This window comes from Pseudophryne corroboree, chromosome 7 (assembly GCF_028390025.1).
Source record: "Pseudophryne corroboree isolate aPseCor3 chromosome 7, aPseCor3.hap2, whole genome shotgun sequence".
Taxonomy (NCBI): Eukaryota; Metazoa; Chordata; class Amphibia; order Anura; family Myobatrachidae; genus Pseudophryne; species Pseudophryne corroboree.
In genome coordinates, this window is record NC_086450.1 from 58,892,675 (window position 1) to 58,916,496 (window position 23,822).

Below are 23,822 nucleotides of genomic sequence, written 5' to 3' on the forward strand. Positions count from 1 at the left end.
CTGAGTTTAAAATGAGACCATTTGAGTTACCAGGGGAGTCTCAATCTGGTCAGAGGTCCACCTTGAGTGGAAAAGATAAGTTTCCTTTTCCTAATAATTTTCCAGTCTCTGGGATACTAGACCTCACTGAACATGAGTATGAGGAGGGCGAAATAGACCAACAGTCAGATAGTGACGATTTTGACAGCCCAGGTATTGATAATCTCATCAGAGCAGTACGTCAGTCGCTGGAGTTTACGGAAACTGAGGAGCCCCTGACGAATGATGAGGTAGTCTTTACTAAACGACAGAGATCTCCGATGTGTTTCCCTATTTCGGAATCTCTTAATAAAATGTTACTGGAAACACGGAAGAATCCGGATAAACGGTTTTCTATACCTCGTAGATTTAAATCGAGTTACCCGTTTCCAGAGTCCATGACAGCTACATGGGAGAACCCACCATCGGTGGATTCATCCGTATCTAAACTTACAAGGAAGTTAACCATACCAGTACCAACTGCTACTACGCTTAAAGACCCTGCAGATCGTAAAATAGAGGCTATGCTAAGGTCCATGTATACAGCAGCTGGAGTGCTGCTGAGACCTGGGTTGGTTGGCATTTGGGTTACTAAAGCATTAATGGTATGGATAAAAGAGCTCAAGTCGGCTCTGCAAGATGACCATCTTATACTTCTCGCGGATCAAATCTGGGAAGCTGCTGAATATCTATGTACAGCTTCTACTGACGTCTGTCAGCTTACTTCTCGCCTGTCCTCATCGCTAGTCATAGTACGACGAGCACTTTGGCTGCGTTCTTGGCAGGCGGAGACGGAGGTTAAAAAAGGTATAGAGGCATTGCCTTATGATGGCGAGAAGCTTTTCGGTCCTGAATTGGACAAATGGATTTCTGAGGCTACTGGAGGAAAGTCTGTGTTTCTTCCATCGCCTACAACTATACCTAAACGGAAATATTCTGGTCCGGCGTTCAAATCCTTTAGAACTCAGCCCTTTCGTGGGCAGGGCACAGGAGCAGTCACGCCTGGTAGAAGAGGTCGGGGACGTAGTGCCCGACAATCCAATGCACGTCGTCAAGACACTAAGACCACTAACAAACCAGTGGCATGACGGGCTCCCAGCCCATCTCGGATCTCCAATTGTGGGAGCACGCCTTCAGTGCTTTCAGGGGGCGTGGCTGCAGACGTCCACAGATGGGTGGATCCGCAATTTAGTATTAGAGGGTTACAAAATAGAGTTCGATTATCTTCCGACAGGAAGATTTTTCACGACAGGACTGCCTGTGTCGGACGACAAGAAAGCAGTTCTGCAGGTTGCCATTCAGTCTCTGCTGAATGCTGCAGTTGTAATTCCGGTCCCCGTGCAGGAACAGGGGCAGGGTTATTATTCCAGTCTGTTTCTGGTACCAAAACCAGATGGCTCAGTCAGGCCAATATTGAACCTAAAAGGTCTCAATCATTACGTCACTTACCACAGATTCAAGATGGAATCTCTCAGGTCAGTAATTGCAGGGTTAGAGCCACAGGAATTCATGATTGCACTGGATCTCAAAGATGCGTACTTACACATTCCGATTTGGCCACCTCACCAGAGTTTCTTAAGGTTTGCAATAAGGCGAGACCATTACCAGTTTCAGGCTCTGCCGTTTGGCCTCTCATCAGCGCCTCGGGTATTCACCAAGGTAATGTCCGTGATGATAGCTCATCTCAGGTCCCTAGGAGTAATAATTGTTCCGTATTTGGACGATCTACTCATAAAGGCTCCGTCTCAACAATTGCTTCTCCAGCATGCTTTGCTAACGTACAATGTACTAGTTCAGCACGGTTGGATAGTCAGTTTAAAGAAATCACATCTAATTCCGTGTCAACGACTTCAATTCCTAGGGATGATTCTCGATACAGTAAATCAAAAGGTTTACCTGCAACAACAGAAAGTACAGGTCATTCGTCATCTGGTGCAATTAGTGCTCAAGCCACGCACAGTCTCAGTACATTTGTGCATTCGCCTTTTAGGCACAATGGTGGCGGCTTTCGAAGCACTTCAGTTCGGAAGATTTCACTCACGTCCGTTTCAACTGGAGGTGTTAGCGCAATGGTCGGGATCACATCTGCAGATGCACCACAGGGTGAGATTGTCGCCACAAGTCAGGGTGTCTCTTCTCTGGTGGTTAAAAATACACAATCTATCTGCAGGGAGACGATTCGGCGTCGTGAATTGGATAATTCTGTCAACAGACGCAAGTCTCACAGGTTGGGGAGCTGTAGTTCAGAGTTATCGGCTCCAGGGCCTCTGGGCAGATCACGAAAGATCGCTATCCATAAATGTTCTGGAACTCAGGGCGATTTACAATGCTCTAAGACAAGCAGTGTACATGTTTCGTTTTCAGACTGTTCAGGTGCAGTCAGACAATGCGACGGCAGTCGCATACATAAACAAACAAGGAGGAACGAGAAGCCGCATGGCAATGCGGGAAGTAGCTCGGATCCTCAGATGGGCCGAATATCACCAGGTGATATTGTCGGCAGTGTTCATTCCGGGAGTGGACAACTGGGAGGCAGATTTTCTCAGTCGTCGGGATTTTCATCCAGGAGAGTGGGCATTAAATCCAGAAGTGTTTCAGATGTTGATCCAGAGGTGGGGTTACCCTCAGGTGGATCTGATGGCATCCCGCCACAATCATCAGGTGTCACGATATGTGTCCAGAACAAGAGATCCAAGGGCAGTGGCGGTGGATGCTCTCACAGCCGCGTGGCCGTACAGCCTCGTGTATCTGTTTCCACCGTTTCCGCTGCTCCCGCTGTTGCTAAAACGGATCAAGAGAGGGTCCGTCACAGTCATACTAATAGCGCCTCATTGGCCTCGGAGAACTTGGTTCTCGGATCTCCTCGGTTTACTCGCAGACGATCCGTGGCCACTCCCACTACGTCCGGACCTGTTACAACAGGGTCCGTTCCTTTACCCCGATTTAGCGCGGCTGCGTTTGACGGGGTGGCTGTTGAAAAGGCCATCTTGAGAAGAGAGGGCATTCCGGAGTCTGTTATACCAACCATGGTACGAGCTAGGAAGCCGGTTACGGCAGCTCATTATTACAGAATCTGGCGTACTTATATAGGTTGGTGTGAAGCTCGGAAGTTTCCGACATCATCTTTTAATTTATCCCGTCTTTTGTTATTTTTACAGATGGGGTTAGATGGAGGACTACGTCTTTCCACACTAAAGGGGCAGGTATCTGCGTTGTCAATTTACTTTCAAAGGAAATTGGCCTCGTTGCCGTCAATACATACGTTTCTACAGGGTGTAATGAGGATACAGCCTCCTTTCATTCCACCTACAGCACCATGGGACTTGAATCTGGTTTTAGATTTCTTACAGTCCGATTACTTTGAACCCTTACAACAAGTGGATATTAAATTTCTCACTTGGAAAACGATTTTTCTTTTAGCCTTAGCTTCGGCTAGGCGAGTTTCAGATCTGGGTGCCTTGTCGTGCAAGTCACCGTATTTAGTTTTTCATGATGACAGAGCGGAACTTCGGACGAATCCCGCTTTTCTACCAAAGGTAGTGTCGTCTTTTCACATCAATCAACCAATAGTAGTTCCGGTATTAACAGAGAATGCTGAAACGTTGGATGTGGTTCGCGCATTACGCGTCTATGTATTCCGAACGGCTACGGTTCGTAAGACGGATACGTTGTTTGTTCTCTATGATGCGGCTAAGAGGGGTTGGCCAGCCTCTAAGCAGACCTTATCCAGATGGATCAAACTGACCATACGTCAGGCTTACCTTCATGCTAGGTTACAGCCACCTACATCAGTAACAGCTCATTCCACACGTTCTGTGGGAACGTCATGGGCAGCGAGTCGTGGGGCTTCTACGACACAGCTTTGCCGTGCGGCTACTTGGTCTTCAGTGCACACGTTTGTGCGCTTTTACAAGTTTGATACGTTCGCGGCATCAGCATCTAGCTTTGGCCGTTTAGTGTTACAAGTGCCAAACAGCTCTCCCGCCACGGAGGAAACTTTGGTACATCCCAAGAGTACTCCAGTGACCCCTAGTGGATGAAAAAGAAAGTAGGATTTTGGTACTTACCAGGTAAATCCTTTTCTTTGAATCCATAGGGGGCACTGGACGCCCACCCAGAGCAGTTTATCTGTTTTAGGAAGTTCAGTGGTTCTTATGGTAACACACTTTCACGACTGGTTTAAATTTAACAAAGGTTAATCAGTTAGGGTGTCAACTGTTTAGTTGTCTGTTACGTTTTGTGTCAACTTTATTGTTGTCCGTGAGATTATAGGTAATTCTCCTTTTGTCAATCTCTCTATCGATCCTGTTCGGCTCAGTAAAAAACACTGAAGTGCTCGAGGATATGGAGGGGAGGAGTAGTCTCAAAAATTAATTTATTCAGTGCCTTCTTCCGGTGGAAGCCGTCCATATCCCAAGAGTACTCCAGTGCCCCCTATGGATTCAAAGAAAAGGATTTACCTGGTAAGTACCAAAATCCTACTTTTTTACAGCAACAGGATTGCTATAATTGTTGCCTTATCATATATCACCACCCTATCCCGGCTATGCAAGTGGACGCCCTTGCATAGAATTTCTGTATATGTTAACTGTCCTCAATGTAATTTTGTCGAATTGCACAGTGGATGCCCCTGTGTATAATTATTGCATATGGTTAATATTGCTACAATTTCATTTCTATGGGCATAAGATAATTCTAGATACTGAACACACGACTGATTCAGATCACCTTTGATATACAATTTTGGCGATAAGGGTATTGGGATTGACTGAACGGACAGATTAAATAATTGCGGACATACCCCGCTGGAGATGCCCGATCTCGTCTGATCTTGGAAGCCAAGCAGTGGAGGGCCGGGTCAGTACTCAGATGGGAGACCACCCTGGAACACCCTGGTACTGCAAAAAATTCTTCTGCCCGATCTAGAGTGATCCCCAATAATACCAATTGGGATTCGGTTTTGTATGACTTATGATTTAATTCTCTACGACTAAATAATCCTGAATAGGATTGCTGTAGAATAAATGATGGTCATACATTATACAAAGGTGTTACTGTGATTTCAGTAAAACCAATAGCCCAAATATTTGGATTTCCGGTTTTTATTGTGGTATTGAAAACCACATGAATTAGACACAATACAGTGTTATATTTTCGCGTAGCTATACTATTCACGTACAATTTACTCCTACAACCATATTTTAATAATGAATTAATAAAATTATGTTTTATCAGAATTGATTAATACACACCCAATCCTCTGAATTGAGTGCTCCCACACAAGAGTCTACTTTCCAACTCTCTTTTGTTGGGTTTTCTTAGCTGATACTCCTTTTGACTCTAGGGAGCACCACTGATAGCAACAAATATTTGCAAAAAGGATTTTTCCACATGCACAAGGTTGCTGTATCCATAACGCAATTTAGCGTCATAAATCAGTCTCTTAAGGGCATTAGAAATTTATTGTAAGACTAGTACGGTCCCAAAAAAAGCTTCTTTTCCAAAACGAGGTTATTATGTATTCAGCCCCCACTACTGCACCCCTTAGCCCACCTACATACCCACAAAAATGTACACTTGCACAGATAATGCAAGCTGACACTGATACCGACTCTGATACAGTGAACGGTGATGGGGATATGCAGGGAGGGGATGCAGCCCTTGCCAAAGGGGTGCAAATCATGATTGAAGCCATTAGGGATGTTTTGCATATTACTGAGAAGGTACCTGTTGAGGAAGAGGAGAATTATTTTAATTTAAATAAGAAATCCTTGCTTACCTTCCCTGCTTCTAAGGAGTTGAACTCCCCATTTGAAAAAACCTGGGAGAACTCAGAGAAAAAATTCCAAATCCCTAAAAGATTACTAATTTCTTTCCCTTTCACCTAAAGAGGATATGAAGAAGTGGGAAAGCCCACCTATAGTGGACGCTTCTGTATCTAGATTATCAAAAAAGGTTGTCTCACCTGTCCCTGGCTCGGCCTCCCTTAAGGATTTGCAAGATTGAGACTACGCTCAAATCGTTATACACTGCTGCGGGAGTGGCTCTGAGACCCACTACTGCTTGTGCGTGGATTTCTAGGGCCATAGTAAAGTGGTCAGGCACCTTACTTGATGAATTAGATTCCATTGATAGGAGTGACATTGACTTGTTTTTACGTCACATACAGAATTCCGCAGGCTTCATGGTAGAAGCCATGAAGGACCTGGGCCTGCTTAACGCAAGGGCCACAACCATGGCAGTCTCAGCACGCAGATGATTGTGCTGCACCAATAGACTGTGGATGCAGAATCCAAGAAAAGTGTGGAGAACCTACCCTTCACAGGTGAGGCCCTGTGGTGGGGATGCACTGGATACGTGGATATCCAAGGCAACTTGGGGGTAAGTTGACCTTTCTTCCTTCCGCAGCTGCATCAACTAGGAAACGATATCCTACACTTATATTGCAGTCCTTTCGGACCGCAACATTTTAAGAATCCAGGAATACCCCACCCTCTTTAGGGGAGGTCGTGGAAAATCCCAAAAACCTGCACCAACATGTTCCCAGGAACAGAAACAAGGTTCTGCTTTCTCAAAATCTTCAGCATGACGGTGGACCTCCCAGCCTGGAGATCGGGCAGGTGGGAGTAGGCTAAAAAATTTCAGTCACATCTGGGCGTCATCATGCCTAGACCGCTGGGTAAAAGATATTGTTGCCCAGGGGTACAGACTGGAGTTTCAGGAACCCCCACCTCACAGATTCGTCAAATCAGGCTTACCAGCTTCACTGACAGAAAGTACAATGCTGCAGGAAGCAATTAAAAAATGGTATAAATAAATGTAATTGTTCCAGTTCCACCTCTCAAAAAAACCCAACAAGGGTTACTACTCAAACCTGTTTCTGGTACCGAAACCGGACGGTTCGGTAAAGACCAATATTGAACCTGAAGTCATTGAACCCCTACTTAAAGGTATTAAAATTCAAGATGGAGTCTCTGAGAGAGTTGATCTCAGTGCTGAAGGAGGGGAATTTCTAGTTTCCCTGGATATCAAGGATGTGTACCTTCACATTCCGATCTGGCCGCCTCACCAGGCCTCTCTAAGGTTTACACTACAGGACTGTCACTATCCGTTCCAGATCTTGCCATTTGGCCTCTCCACAGCACCGAGGGTGTTCACCAAGGTCATGGCAGAGATGATGCTCCTCCTCAGCAAACAGGGATTGAACATTATTCCATATCTGGATGATCTCCTGATAAAGGCATCTTCCAGGGAGAGGCTGTTGCAGAGTATTGCTCTCTCAACTCAAATACTCCGGGATCATGGGTGGTTCATGAACCTTCCAAAGTCACATTTGGAGCCGACAAGGAGACTGCCCTTCCTGGGGATGATACTCGACACGGAAGTACAGAGGGTGTTTCTACCAGTGGAGAAAGCGTTGGTGGTCCAATCAATGGTCCGGGATGTCCTGAAGCCAGCCCGAGTATCGGTTCATTAGTGCTTTCGCCTTCTGGGAAAGATGGTAGCCTCCTACGAGGCTCTGCAGTACGGAAGATTCCATGCAAGGTTCTTTCAGCTGGATCTCCTGGACAAGTGGTCAGGATCACATCTTCACATGCACCAGTGGATACGCCTGTCGCCGAAAGCCAGAAGTTCACTCCTCTGGCGGCTGCAATCTTCTCACCTACTCGAGGGACGCAGGTTCGGGATTCAGTATTGGATCCTTCTAACCACGGATGCAAGTCTCAGAAGTTGGGAAGCAGTCACCCAGGGGGTACACTTCCAAGGAAAGTGGTCAAGTCTGGAATCCATCCTTCCAATAAACATTCTGGAACTAAGGGCCATATACAACTGTCTTCTACAAGTGGCACATCTTCTGCAAGATTAGGCCATTCAGGTTCAGTCAGACAATGTTAAGGCAGTGTCCTACGTAAACCGACAGGGTGGAACGAAGAGCAGAGCTGCCATGTCAGACATAACAAGAATCCTCCTCTGGGCAGAAAGACACGCGGTGGTGCTGTCGCCGACCTTCATTCAGTGAGTGGACAACTGGGAAGCGAACTTCCTCAGCAGACACGATCTCCATCCAGGAGAATATGGCCTCCACCCGGAGGTATTTGCAGAGGTAACAAGCCGATGGGGTGTTTCTCGGATAGACATGATGGCCTCTTGCCTCAACAAGAGGCTTCGGAGGTACTGTTCCAGGTCAAGAGACCCACAAGCAGTGGCGGTGGATGCCCTGGTAATTCCGTGGGTGTTCCAGTCAATGTATGTGTTCCCTCCACTTCCGCTCATCCCAAGGATTCTCAAACTAATAAAAAGAGCAAGAGTTCAGGCGATCCTCATTGCTCCCGACTGGCCAAGAAGGGCTTGCTACACGTATCTTCTCGAATTACTGCTGGAGGATCCAAGGCCTCTTCCTCTTCGCAAGGACCTTCTACAACAAGGGCAGTTTACCTATCAAGACTTACCACGGCTACGTTTGACGGCATTGAGGTTGAATGCCAGATCTTAGCTCGGAAGGGCATTCCGAACAAAGTCATTCCTACTCTGATCCAAGCTAGGAAGGGATTAACGTCTAAACATCACCATCGGATTTGGAAAAAGTATGTGTCTTGGTGTGAATCCAAGAAGTTTCCTGCGATGGAGTTTCAACTAGGACGTTTTCTCCTCTTTCTGCAAGCTGGTGTGGATGTGGGCCTATGCTTAGGCTTCATAAAGGTCCAGATTTGGCCTTGTACATTTTCTTCCAGAAACAATTGGCTGCTCTCCCTGAGTTTCAAACATTCTTGAAAGGGATTCTGCACATCCAACCACCCTTTGTGCCCCCTACAGCGCCATGGGATCTTAATTTGGCGCTGCAGTTCCTGCAATCGGATTGGTTCGAACCCTTACAGGCTACTGACACCTCGACTACTTCAAAGTCCTTGGATGTTGTGAGGGCTTTAAAAATGTATGTGAAGAGAACTGCTCGTCACAGAAAGTCGGACGCATTATTTGTCCTTTATGATCCCAACAAAATTGGGTGTCCTGCTTCTAAGCAGACGATTACTCGCTGGATCAGGCTTTCTATCCAGCATGCTTATTCTACGGCAGTATTGCCAGTTCCAAGTTCTGTACAGGCTCACTTGACTCTTAAAGTGAGTTCTTCCTGGGCGGCTGCCCGGGGTGTCTCTGCCCTTCAGCTTTGCCGAGCAGCTACTTGGTCAGGTTCGAACACGTTTGCTAAGTTCTACAAGTTCGATACTTTGGCCTCTGAGGATCTACAGTTTGGTCTGTCAGTTTTGCAGGACCCTCAGCACTCTCCCTCCCGTCCTGGGAGCTTTGGTACATCCCCATGGTACTAAATGGAACCCCAGCATCCTCTTGGGATGTAAGAGAAAACAGGATTTTATATACCTACCGGTAAATCCTTTTATCATAGTCCATAGAGGATGCTGGGCGCCCACCCATTGCTTCGTATTCCTGCTTGTTACTTGGTTAAGTATTATTGGATCAGTCATTGCTGAATTGTTTCAAGTTGGTTAGCTTGGCTTTCCTTTTATGTGTGAGCTGGTGTGAATCTCACCACTATCTGTGTGCCATATATACTCGAGTATAAGTCGACCCGAATATAAGCCGAGGCACCTAATTTTACCACAAAAAAACTGGGGAAAATTACTGACTCGAGTATAAGCCTAGAGTGGGAAATGCACAGTGTCAGGGGTTTTCATGCTCAGGGTGTCATGCTCGTTGCCAGGGGTTTCATGCGGTAGGTGTTATGCTTGTTGCCAGGGGGTAATGCTTGTTGCTAGGGCTGTGCCCCCAGTGCCACATATACCCCCAGTGACAGATATCCCCCCACAGTGCCAGATAAAAACATGCCCCCCTGTTGCTTTGCCCCCATTCGTTGGGCCCCCTCTTTCTTTGCCCCCCGTAGTTGTGCCTCCTCTTTCTATGCCCCCAGTAGTTGTGCCCCCTCTTTCTTTGCCCCCAGTAGTTGTGCCCCCTCTTTCTTTGCCCCCAGTAGTTGTGCCCCCTCTTTATTTGCCCCCAGTAATTGTGCCCCCTCTTTATTTGCCCCCTTTCGCTGTGCCCCCATCGCCGCTTACAAACACACACACACAAAATAATAAAAACAATACTTACCACTGCCCCGCTCCTGCTTCCCGGCCGCTTCTTCAGCTGCTGCTCCGTCCGTCCGTCTGGCCGCCCGCCCGCTCCTCTCTATGGGAGAGACGTCATGACGTCTCTCCCATAGCAGCGCCGCGCAGACACTAGAGGTCAATAATGACCTCTAGTGTCTGTCCCTGGAGCCGGCTGCAGCGGATGCCCACACAGCCCACGGCATCTGCTGCAGCTGTGAGCTGACTCGAGTATAAGCCGAAGGGGGCTTTTTCAGCATAGAAAAATGTGCTGAAAAAGTCGGCTTATACTCGAGTATATACGGTATTTCCTTCTCTTGAAGTATGTCCGTCTCCTCTGGCACAGTTTCTAGACTGAGTCTGGTAGGAGGGGCATAGAGGGAGGGGCCAGCCCACACTGTTAAACTCTTAAAGTGCCAATGGCTCCTAATGGACCCGTCTATACCCCATGGTACTAAATGGAACCCCAGCATCCTCTACGGACTGCGAGAAAAGTGTCGGGAGAGCCTGTGGCAGCACACACAGTAATATAATGAAGGGCCATTTCCACAAGGGAGACGTGTGTATTGATATTTATTAAAAGTGAATTGTTTGCATTTAATTGGATTGTATGTAATGTGTGTTTGTATATAATTATTTTTTATAGTAATTTACGCACTTCTTCCTTGTGGGTTTTTTTTCCCCTCTGCATTCCTACTGGAACTATAGGTGACGTGATAATGATGTCATAGGGTTACATCGTTGTTGAGGTTGAAAAAAGACAAATGTCTATCGAGTTCAACCTATTGTACATTACATTATTTTATTAATTATTATTATTTTTTCTTTAAATATTAATTAAATGCTGTATCCCTGGATATTTTTTTCAGCTAGGAATTTATCCAATCCATTTTTAAATTTATTGATTGTGTCCACCATTACTACCTTCTCTGGAAGAGAATTCCAAATCCTTACTGCTCTTACTGTGAAGAATCCTTTTCTCCGTTGGGTATGGAATTTTTTCTCCTCTAACCTCAGTGGGTGTCCGCGTGTCCTATGTAGTGTATTTTTGGTAAACAAATCATTTGATAGATCCTTGTATTGTCCCTTAATGTATTTATAAATATTAATGATGTCCCCTCTCAGTCGCCTCTTTTCCAGTGTGAACATATCAAGCCTTTTAAGTCTTTCCTCATAGTCCAGTGCCTCTAACCCCTTAACCAGTTTGGTGGCTCGCCTCTGAACCCTTTCGAGTTCCAAGATATCTTTTTTATAGTATGGTGCCCAAAACTGTACACAATATTCCAGGTGTGGTCGCACCAATGATTTATACAGTGGCAGGATTACACTCTCATACGTTGTCTCCATGCCCCGTTTTATGCATGATAACACCTTGTTAGCCTTTGCTGCTGCATTTTGACATTGCAAACTGCTACCAAGTTTATTATCGATGAGCACACCAAGATCCTTTTCAACAACCGTTATCCCTACATTTTCCCCATTTAATTTATAGGCTGCCTGGTTGTTCATAGTCCCAAGGTGCATAACTTTACATTTGTCTATATTGAACCTCTTTCTCCATTTATCTGCCCAGGCCTCCAGTCTAGATGTCATTCTGTAGAGACTCAACATCCTTGTCTGAATTAATTATTCTACATAATTTAGTGTCATCTGTGAAAATTGACACTGTGCTTTCCAGTCCCTCACCTAGGTCATTAATGAATATATTAAACAGCAATGGCCCGAGTACTGAGCCCTGCGGTATTCCGCTGAGTACTGAAGCCCATTCAGAGTACATCCCATTAACCCCCACTCGCTGTTCCCTATTAAACAGCCAGTTACTCACCCAAGTACAGATAGTATTTCCCACCCCAAGCTTTCTTAGTTTGAGGATTAGTCTCCTGTGTGGAACTTTTTCAAAAGCCTTAGAGAAGTCTAAAAAAAAAATCACATCTACTGCTTGACCCACATTAATCAGTTGAGTACTTTCAGGTAAATGACTCAATCAGATGCAGCTCATTGCCATCATCACGGCATCTACTTCAGCCCACCAGTGCTCACAGTGGGTGGTAGGGGATGCGGTCAATCCCGACCGCCACAATCCCGACCGCCACAATCTCGACCGCCACAATCCCGACCGCCACAATCCCGACATATTCTCCCTCCATGGGTGTCCACGACACCCATAGAGGGAGAATATAATAGTGTGCCGAGCGTGGCGAGCGAAGCAAGCCCGCAAGGGGCTGCGTTCCGCTCGCCACCCCTGTCGGGATTGTGTGGTCGGGATTCCGGCGTCGGTATTTGACCGCCGGGATCCCGTCCAGCGGGATTACGTACTGATCCCGGTAGTAGAGGTCTGCCTCAGTTACCGTTATGCTATCATGGCTTTGTTGTATTAATGATTGCATGTATCTATATGTTTTTTGCAAGGGTTGGAGATGATTGGTTGACAGCATGTCGACAGTGACCATGTCAACATTCATCATGTCTACATTGATGTTTGTCGTCATTTTGAACTATCTACGAATAGTTGCCTTGTGGTCTAGCAGTGTCTTACCTTGTTCCCGACAGCTGCAGCAACTCCAGCATCGCCTTCTGGGTCTCAGGTGAAATCCAGCGGCGATGTCTTTGGAGCAGCGTTCCGGTGAGTATTTTCCCCACTTTCTCTATATGTAATTCCTAACCTTTAACCCTCCCACTAGCTCCTAGCCCAGCCCTCCATCCAGCAGCCTAACCTTCAGCATCCTCACGTTGTTGACATTTCACATGGAGACAGTTCAGATGTCAACATTGTGAACATGTTGACATCCTGAGTATATATTGATATCGTGCCCGACGACCGTTTTAGCCATGTTGACATTGCGGTGCCGACATCATGCTTGTCGACCTTCTGACTGGACACCTTTCTGCATGTGTGCACAGTATTGAAATAAGTTTTTCATGGAACAAAAAAAAACACGTCCAACTATATATGAACCCTGTCCCCACGGTGTATATCTAGTGGATAGGGAAGAGGCTAGGAGGTACCAAGGTATAAATATCATTTAGGTTTCCAGGTAATACATACAGTCCTGGAGAACTGGGCACTAATTTGGAAATGTTCTGCATCAAGCCTGGGCAACCACCGATTTCTATAAACTGTTCCTCCCATCGTTCTAGGTAGCACGCGTGTATTCATTCGGTAACCATTGAAGTATAGTCTGTGAGTTCTGGGCCGTACATGGTTAAGTTACTGGTTTATTGGCATTGCCAGCTGATACCAGTCAGGCTGAAAGCTCTCCCATTGCTCCACCTGTGCTGGATTGGTGTTTAATGATCTTTCGCCATATCACAGCCAAGTATTTCCATTCGCCAGCCAGCTTGCATTGCTCTGAACAAAACCAAGCTCAGATATTTGCAGTTGTATTACATTAACATTTATTTGAAAATAACTGTAGCATGTGTCACGCCAGCTTCTATTCTGTACGGCCAACACGTCTGCCAGCTCGGAAAGGGGGTGGAATTCAAGTTTATTATGTTATGTCAAAATCAATTTGTATGCTTGCTAAAATTACATTTTTAAATGTCTCTTGGATTTAGTGTCTTACTCTAAATAGGTTATATATACAGCGAAGCACTGTTAAACATGAGCTATAATTATACCTACTTCAAATCTGATTCAGTGGTCATGATGTTTCTAAAGAAACCCCTTGTTTCCCAGGAAGGTGGTGCGGAGATATTCTTTGTTTTATTTCCTGAGCTGAAGGAATTATTCAGCGGCTTAGGGCACACTGTAAGCAATCTCACATCAGAGATGTATGTAAGCCAATGTGTGTGAGCACATCTCTGAAATAAGCCCTCGGTGGGACATAGAAATGTGTTGGATCTGAAATGCCGGCGGTCAGAATACCGACCGCGGCATCCCGCTGTTTAGAATCCCAACAGCGGTCAGGAAGCAAGCTTACCCCTTAACCCACCTTACCCTCCCTTACTGGAGCCAAACGCTCACCGGTGGTGCCTAAGCACCCCTCCATGCAGCCTAAACCTAACACAACCCGCTCCCCCCTCCCCTGCAGCTTAACTCTTCAATGCCCTGGCAGTCACTCGAATGGATCTCGGCTGTCGGGATTCCGGCGTCAGTCTTTTGACAGCCAGGATCCCGACTGGATCCCATATAATCAATAGAGTGGCACAAGATGGTGTACTCAGGGGTGTAGCGAGGGTGGCTCCAGTGGAGCGCAAGCTCCGGGTGCCAAAAAAGTTAGAGGGCGCAGATGGGGCACACACTGACTCGGACTCAGAGACTAGGTGGTGAACAGGGCAGGCCAGTGGTGACAGCCAGAGACACTCACATATCCAGCACATGCCAGTGCTCTGCCCACCCTCTTTACATGTCTCACTGTCTGCTAGTAGCTGTGCAGCCGGGTTACTTTTCTCCTGCTATACCACTCTCTGCCCTCACCGCTGCAGCACCACTTTCTGCCCCGGCTGCTGCAGACCTCTCTCTGCCCCGGCTGCTACAGCACCTCTCTCTGTCCCAGCTGCTGCAACACATCTTTCTGCCCAAGCTGCTGCAACACCTCTCTATCTGCCCCAGCTGTTGCAGCACCCCTTTCTGCCCCTGCTGCTACAGATCCTCTCTCTACATTGATGCTTCAGCACCTGTCTATGCACCAGCTGCTGCTGCAGCACCTCTCTCTGCATTAGAAGCTGCAACATAACATGTATAAACGGCTCTTCTGTGGTGTAACGTGTATAAGCGTCTCTACTGTGGGGTGTAACGTGATTAATGGAAACTACTGTGCAGTGTAATGTGAATTGGTACTATTCTGTGGTCACATCCCGTTGAAGCCATGACCCTGTTTTAAACTTGGGGGCGGGGAACTTTCGGCCTGAGTTTACAAGTTGTAGAACTGGCCCTGTCACCAATTTAGAATTTTGAAATATTTTTTATTTTCAAATATAACACGCCTCCACACATTGGCCAGGCCCCCAATTCAGTACAGGGGAGTGGGCGCCGAAACATACCCTTGCTCCGGGCACCATGGCACCTAGCTACACCTCTGGGTGTACTGCCTCTATGTCACCGTCACATGATACAGTATTGTGAGGATATTTCCACACTGCCGCTACCACTGTTCTGTACTTAACACTTTTAATTGCGAATATTTACACAAATGTAGCAAAAATGTAATCTGATTAGCACAAAACGTAAGAGGGGGTAGTAGGATGGGCAGGAATGAAGAGGTGGGTTTTGTGAAGTGTAGGTTGATGCAATGTTTGGCTAGACTTAGCAGGTAGTTCCTTTGGTCCAGGAGCAGCACAGGAGGAGACTTGGAAATGGGAGTGGGAGAAAGTTGCTGGAAGGGACGAGAGACAAAGGTCAGAGGTGGAGCATAGTGTCTGAATTCTGGTGTATCTGATGATGAAGTCAGAGATGTATGAGGAGAAGCATTACAAGGTCTTTGTATGCGTGTGTAAACAGGCTGTACTGTATTCTGGAGAGAATAGGGAACTAGAGAAATGATGGACAGAGTGGTGATGCAGATGAGGAGCAGGACAGGAAGATTCGTGAAGCTGAAGCATCCGTGGTGGGTTGCGGAGGGGAGAGGCGGGTTATATTTACAGTAGTCAAAGTGGGACCATGGACTTTGTTAAATAGCCTGGACTCTGTAGTGAATTGGAAGGAATTGTTGAGGATTACCTCAGGGCTACGGGTATGGGGAACAGGTGAGAGCGTGATGTAGACTGTGAGGTAAATCTTCCCTTCTACTTACATATATCTGTTAGTTTATGATTGTTTTTTTTTTAAACTGCTGTAGAATTTTTTGATCTGCATTTTTTTTCCACCCCATCCTTATTTCATCACCATAGCCATTTGAGATACAGTATAGCATGCCTAACTTTTAAAGGTATGATCCAATCCAAAGATATTAAGATACTTGATTGCCTTAATCATGGGAGAGGACGACTTATGCAGATAAAATCTGAGACTCCAAATAATAAAATATATAAAATTGCTCCTATATTTTGATGATAATAATACACAAGTGATCAGAGTCTGCTTAAGTTACAATGAGAAGCACTGCTACAGTATGTCCCGAGATTTCCTCTTGAAGGTTTCGCCTGTGCTCACAGTTCTTATACTGTATGCTGTGTTCTCATGTATGGAATCAATAATTATTATCTGCAAATGCCAAGATGATAGGCCATGTGTCCTTATAGCGTTCAGTTCAGTGGAATAACCGTACATTATCTGTCTGTGTGCTGCATCCTAGATGTGATACTGTGTACCTCGTTAGTGATGCAGGTGCCTGGGGCAGGAATATTTATGAAAGAATAGAATACCTGCATGTCTGTGCGACTCTCCTATCACATTACACTGAACAGAGCTACGGTAGCCCGAGTTTGTTTAGTGACTTTCATGCTTTGCTCCATCAACATCTGCGTAAGGAAAACCTCATTGCTGTGAGGCTGTAATGCTCTTCTCCATCTGTGCTGCCCACGTGGGTAACTGCAGTTATCTGTATTTCGGCTGATTAGTAGTTCTTCAGAGACTGAGATAATGGTCAATGAATGAATACATACAGAGGCTCATTCAGACCTGTTCGCTTACAAGCGATTTTTGCACTGCTGTGATCAGATACACTCCTCTATGGGCGGCGACTATTTTAGCTGTGCAAGTGTGCGAACGCATGTGTAGCAGAGCTGTACAAACAGATCTTGTGCAGTCTCTGCGCAGCCCAGGACTTTCTCAGCCGCTGCGATCACGTCAGCCTGTCCAGGACCGGAATTGACGTTAGGAACCCTCCCTGCAAATGCATGTACACGTCTGCGTTTTTCCAGACATTCCCTGAAAACAGTTAGTTGACACCCACAAACGCCCTCTTCCTGTCAATCTCCTTGCGATCGTCCATGCGAACGGATCCATCGCACAAACATCGCTGAGCGGCGATCCGCTTTTTACCCATGCGACACACCTGCGCATTGCGGTGCATACGCATGTACAGTTTAGACCTGATGAAAACGCAGCCTAGTGATCAGATCTGAATTACCCTCACAGTGAGCAGTGCGAGTGTATAAAGTATGAATATTGGATGACTGTGTTCTCAATATTATTATTACACAAATTAGCCCGAATGGCGAGTCTCTCCTGCAAAATCCACTCCCATGTAGAAGCATACAAGTCCGTGCTTTTAAGCTTCTACATGGGAGAGGACTTTGCAGGAGAGACTCGCCATTTGGGCTAATTTGTGCCATCTGCGGTGGTGCCGTGCTCTTCTGTCAGGGACCTTTCTTTTGCTTTGCAAAAAGCTAAGCCCACCCACCGCAGCCCATGTGTGTTTTAAATCTTTTTAAGTATTGCTTATGCACTTTATTTGAGTAAATTGTGAATCTAGTTATTCATGTTCCTAGTCCTTGAAGGTAAAAGGGGCACTTTAGGATAACTTTTTATGGGAAGATGCGCCAATTCATATTCCTTTATTTTTTGGAAAGAATGAGGAGAAAGAGGCCAGAGTTGTGGAAAAATGGTTTTATCCTCCGTGAGGACAACGCATCAGCCCACACAGATCTTTCTGTGAAGCAGTTTCTGGCCGAGAATAAGATTGCAGTGCTAGAACACACTCCATACTCACCAGACCTAGCACTGTGTTACTTCTTTCTTTTTCCTAAAGTCAACCCTTTACTCAAGGGAACCCGTTTTGCATCAGTTACTCAGTTAAAGAAGAAAATAATGGAGCTTTTGAGACAACTAATAGATACTGAGCTACAGTGCTGCTTTGACCAGTGGAAAATAAGAATGCAGCGGTGGAGATCAAATGTACTTAGTATAATTAAATGTAAATTATAGCATCACTCTCACTATTTAATAGCCATACCTTGTATACTTCAGTCCCCATCATGACATGCTTACAGAGCTTGGTAACAACATGTTTAGCATTTTAAACACAATAAAGTCCAGAGAATGAGAACAGTAGTGTATGTATGTATGTATGTATGTATGTGTGTGTATGTATATATATATATATATATATAGATTTTTTATTTTTTTTGTGTAAAAATTTTTTTACGTGATACTACAATGAAAAGCTTCTAATTTACTGGTTCAGTAGAGCTGGCAGATTATATCTCCGTCCAAGTATTACTTGCACAACGTTTATTTTTAAGGCTAATAAAGTTTATTGCCAATCCGGACCACATGGCCATTCTATCATGTAACAGAAAAGTATTTTTTAAGTGTTCTTTGGCCGCATGTTAATGCTCAGCAGCAGCTAGATGTCATGTCTCAGGCATGCAGTCCTTCTCTTCGCAATTATGGTCATTTCAGCTTTTAAAAGGCAAAAATATATTCAATGTATTCATGAGAATCAGAGTCGTTTGTCATGTCAATTCTTTCAACTCATGACATCATTGAGGACCAGATTTTCACCCTTACTGACTTTAGAACGGGTGAATGATGTAATTACATTAACTTAATAAAAACATAAGATTTGCATTTAAAGTTTAAGGATGGTTTTAATTTCTAAATTACGTCATTTTTTAACCTTTATAAATGCATTATTTGGACTCTGCTTTTATGAGTAGAAGCCTTTTACCTTTTCTAGCTGTATATAGTCCTGGCTGTTGGGATGCCGGCGGTCATGTGACTGATGTCAGAATTCTAATACCGCTCCGGAGACCGGTGCCGGATCACTGACAGCCAGGATGCTGAAGGTGAGTATCGGGGTTCAAGGTTAGGGGGGGGGGGGGGGGGTGTTGGTAATTTTGGGGGGTATGTGGTTAGCCCTAGCCGCCATCCTCCGAAGGTTAGCCGTAGCCAACACCCCTGGAAGGTTAGCCATAGCTGCCACACCCCGAGTGTTAGGGTGGGTGACAGGGAAGGTTTGAAATACTTACCCCCCTTCGATGTCGGTATCTTCACAGTCGGGAGCATCCCAACCGCCGGGATTTCCTATGTATTCCGTGCATTGATTTTGTTTCTAAGCATCATCCAATTGATATGCAATGAGCACTTACCTCCGTAGCCACTAAGGGGCTTAATTCAGAACCGCGTGCCGATAGCCCCATAGTTGTGTTTTTGTTTCTGCACGTGCACAAAAATCCCTTAAAACTCCTACAGTACATGCCTTACACTGGAGCGATTGAGGTAGACTGCTTCAGAAATATTTTGGGAAAGTGGTCTGTGTTCCTGGGCGGTTATTGGGAGGTGGCTTAGCGCATGCATGGAGATGGTACCGACTTATGTCAGAATTATGGTAGTGTAGTGGGCACGTCGGGGAAAGTGGTTGCCTACACAGACGCTCAGCTGCTCACATAGGGGCCAAACACAGGCACCTTCCATAGGACTTGTGCATGTTGGCAAACGTAGGCATCTATTTTGCTTGTAATGTCATTGGCGTTCTGGGGCCAGAAGGAAACCAGGATACTGCAGGTTGTATGTGTACTGAAAGCAGATTGTAAGTGACAGCGAATCAAATGGATTTTTCTCTATCGTCCTAGTGGATGCTGGGGTTCCTGAAAGGACCATGGGGGAATAGCGGCTCCGCAGGAGACAGGGCACAAAAGTAAAGCTTTCCGATCAGGTGGTGTGCACTGGCTCCTCCCCCTATGACCCTCCTCCAAGCCAGTTAGATTTTTGTGCCCGGCCGAGAAGGGTGCAATCTAGGTGGCTCTCCTAAAGAGCTGCTTAGAAAAGTTTAGCTTAGGTTTTTTATTTTACAGTGAGTCCTGCTGGCAACAGGATCACTGCAACGAGGGACTTAGGGGAGAAGAAGTGAACTCACCTGCGTGCAGGATGGATTGGCTTCTTGGCTACTGGACATCAGCTCCAGAGGGACGATCACAGGTACAGCCTGGATGGTCACCGGAGCCTTGCCGCCGGCCCCCTTGCAGATGCTGAAGTAAGAAGAGGTCCAGAATCGGCGGCAGAAGACTCCTCAGTCTTCTAAAGGTAGCGCACAGCACTGCAGCTGTGCGCCATTTTCCTCTCAGCACACTTCACACGGCAGTCACTGAGGGTGCAGGGCGCTGGGAGGGGGGCGCCCTGGGAGGCAAATGAATACCTATTTTGGCTAAAAATACCTCACATATAGCCTCCGGAGGCTATATGGAGATATTTAACCCCTGCCAGAATCCGTTAAGAGCGGGAGACGAGGCCGCCGAAAAAGGGGCGGGGCCTATCTCCTCAGCACACAGCGCCATTTTCCCTCACAGAAAGCCTGGAGGGAAGGCTCCCAGGCTCTCCCCTGCACTGCACTACAGAAACAGGGTTAAAACAGAGAGGGGGGGCACTAAATTGGCGTTAGAAATATATAAAAAAGATGCTATAAGGGAAAACACTTATATAAGGTTGTCCCTATATAATTATAGCGTTTTTGGTGTGTGCTGGTAAACTCTCCCTCTGTCTCTCCAAAGGGCTAGTGGGTCCTGTCCTCTATCAGAGCATTCCCTGTGTGTGTGCTGTGTGTCGGTACGTGTGTGTCGACATGTATGAGGACGATGTTGGTGAGGAGGCGGAGCAATTGCCTGTAATGGTGATGTCACTCTCTAGGGAGTCGACACCGGAATGGATGGCTTATTTAGGAAATTACGTGATAATGTCAACACGCTGCAAGGTCGGTTGACGACATGAGACGGCCGACAAACAATTAGTACCGGTCCAGACGTCTCAAAAACACCGTCAGGGGTTTTAAAACGCCCGTTTACTTTAGTCGGTCGACACAGACACAGACAGGGACACTGAATCCAGTGTCGACGGTGAATAAACAAACGTATTCCTTATTAGGGCCACACGTTAAAGGCAATGAAGGAGGTGTTACATATTTTTGATACTACAAGTACCACAAAAGAGGGTATTATGTGGGATGTGAAAAAACTACCGTAGTTTTTCCTGAATCAGATAAATTAAATAAAGTGTGTGATGATGCGTGGGTTCCCCCCGATGGAAAATTATGGGCGGTATACCCTTTCCCGCCAGAAGTTAGGGCGCGTTGGGAAACACCCCTTAGGGTGGATAAGGCGCTCACACGCTTATCAAAACAAGTGGCGGTACCGTCTATAGATAGGGCCGTCCTCAAGGACCAGCTGACAGGAGGCTGGAAAATATCATAAAAAGTATATACACACATACTGGTGTTATACTGCGACCAGCGATCGCCTCAGCCTGGATGTGCAGAGCTGGGGTGGCTTGGTCGGATTCCCTGACTAAAAATATTGATACCCTTGACAGGGACAGTATTTTATTGACTATAGAGCATTTAAAGGATGCATTTCTATATATGCGAGATGCACAGAGGGATATTTGCACTCTGGCATCAAGAGTAAATGCGATGTCCATATCTGCCAGAAGATGTTATGGACACGACAGTGGTCAGGTGATGCAGATTCCAAACGGCACAAAGGTGTATTGCCGTATAAAGGAAGAGGAGTTATTTGGGGTCGGTCCATCGGACCTGGTGGCCACGGCAACTGCTGGAAAATCCGCCGTTTTTACCCTAAGTCACATCTCTGCAGAAAAAGACACCGTCTTTTCAGCCTCAGTCCTTTCGTCCCTATAAGATCATATCTGCCCAGGGATAGAGGAAAGGGAAGAAGACTGCAGCAGGCAGCCCATTCCCAGGAACAGAAGCGTTCCACCGCTTCTGACAAGTTCTCAGCATGGCGCTGAGACCGTACAGGACCCCTGGATCCTACAAGTAGTATCCCAGGGGTACAGATTGGAATGTCGAGACGTTTCCCCTTCGCAGGCTCCTGAAGTCTGCTTTACCAAGGTCTCCCTCCGACAAGGAGGCAGTATGGGAAAAAATTCACAAGCTGTATTCCCAGCAGGTGATAATTAAATTACCCCTCCTACTACAAGAAAAGGGGTATTATTCCACACTATATTGTGGTACTGAAGCCAGAAGGCTAGGTGAGACTTATTCTAAAAAAAATTTTGAACACTTACAAAGGTTCAAATCAAGATGGAGTCACTCAGAGCAGTGATAACGAACCAGGAAGAAGGGGACTATATAGTGTCCCGGGACATCAGGGATGCTTACCTCTATGTCCCAAATTTGCCCTTCTCACTAAGGGTACCTCAGGTTCGTGGTGCAGAACTGTCACTATCAGTTTCAGACGCTGCCGTTTGGATTGTCCACGGCACCCCGGGTCTTTACCAAGGTAATGGCCGAAATGATGATTCTTCTTCGAAGAAAAGGCGTCTTAATTATCCCTTACTTGGACGATCTCCTGATAAGGGCATAGTCCAGGGAACAGTTGGAGGTCGGAGTAGCACTATCTCGGATACTGCTACAACAGCACGGGTGGATTCTAAATATTCCAAAATCGCAGCTGATCCCGACGACACGTCTGCTGTGCCTAGGGATGATTCTGGACACAGTCCAGAAAAAGGTGTTTCTCCCGGAAGAGAAAGCCAGGGAGTTATCCGAGCTAGTCAGGAACCTCCTAAAAACAGTGCATCATTGCACAAGGGTCCTGGTAAAAATGGTGGCTTCCTACGAAGCAATTCCATTCGGCAGATTTCACGCAAGAACTTTTCAGTGGGATCTGCTGGACAAATGGTCCGGATCGCATCTTCAGATGCATCAGCGGATAACCCTATATCCAAGGACAAGGGTGTCTCTCCTGTGGTGGTTATAGAGTGCTCATCTTCTAGAGGGCCGCAGATTCGGCATTCAGGATTGGATGCTGGTGACCACGGAGCCCAGCCCGAGAGGCTGGGGAGCAGTCACACAAGGAAAAAATTTCCAGGGAGTGTGATCAAGTCTGGAGACTTTTCTCCACATAAATATACTGGAGCTAAGGGTAAATTTATAATGCTCTAAGCTTAGCAAGACCTCTGCTTCAAGGTCTGCCGGTATTGATCCAGTGGGAAAAACATCACGGCAGTCGCCCACGTAAACAGACAGGGCGACACAAGAAGCAGGAGGGCAATGGCAAAAACTGCAAGGACTTTTCGCTGGGCGGAAAATCATGTGATAGCACTGTCAGCAGTGTTTCATCCCGGGAATGGAAACTGGGAAGCAGACTTCCTCAGCAGGCACGACCTCCACCCGGGAGAGTGGAAACTTCATCGGGAAGTTTTTTCCACATGATTGTAAACCGTTGGGAAATACCAAAGGTGGACATGATGGCGTCCCGTCTGAACAAAAAACGGGACAGGTATTGCGCCAGGTCAAGAGACCCTCAGGCAATAGCTGTGGACGTTCTGGTAACACCGTGGGTGTACCAGTCGGTGTATGTGTTCCCTCCTCTGCTTCTCATACCTAAGGTGCTGAGAATTATAAGACGTAGAGGAGTAAGAACTATACTCATGGCTCCGGATTGGCCAAGAAGGACTTGGTACCCGGAACTTCAAGAGATGCTTACAGAGGTCTTATGGCCTCTGCCGCTAAGAAGGGACTTGCTTCAGCAAGTACCATGTCTGTTCCAAGACTTACCGCAGCTGCGTTTGTCGGCATGGCGGTGGAAAGCCGGATCCTAAGGGAAAAAGGCATTCCGGAAGAGGTCATTCCTACCCTGGTCAAAGCCAGAAAGGAGGTGACCGCACAACATTATCACCACATGTGGCGAAAATATGTTGCGTGGTGTGAGGCCAGGAAGGCCCCACAAAGAAATTTCAACTCGGTCGTTTCCTGCATTTCCTGCAAACAGGAGTGTCTATGGGCCTCAAATTGGGGTCCATTAAGGTTCAAATTTCGGCCCTGTCGATTTTCTTCCAGAAAGAATTGGCTTCAGTTC

General features: G+C 46.3%; 1 protein-coding gene and 1 pseudogene across 3 annotated transcripts in view; both read left to right on the forward strand.

Annotated features, from left to right (window-relative positions):
* Positions 1–23,822, forward strand: part of UBE2F (ubiquitin conjugating enzyme E2 F (putative)) — a 490,291-nt gene that overhangs the window by 228,323 nt on the left and 238,146 nt on the right. The gene's annotated exons all lie outside the window — the stretch shown is intronic.
* Positions 4,806–4,925, forward strand: LOC134946142 (5S ribosomal RNA; annotated as a pseudogene).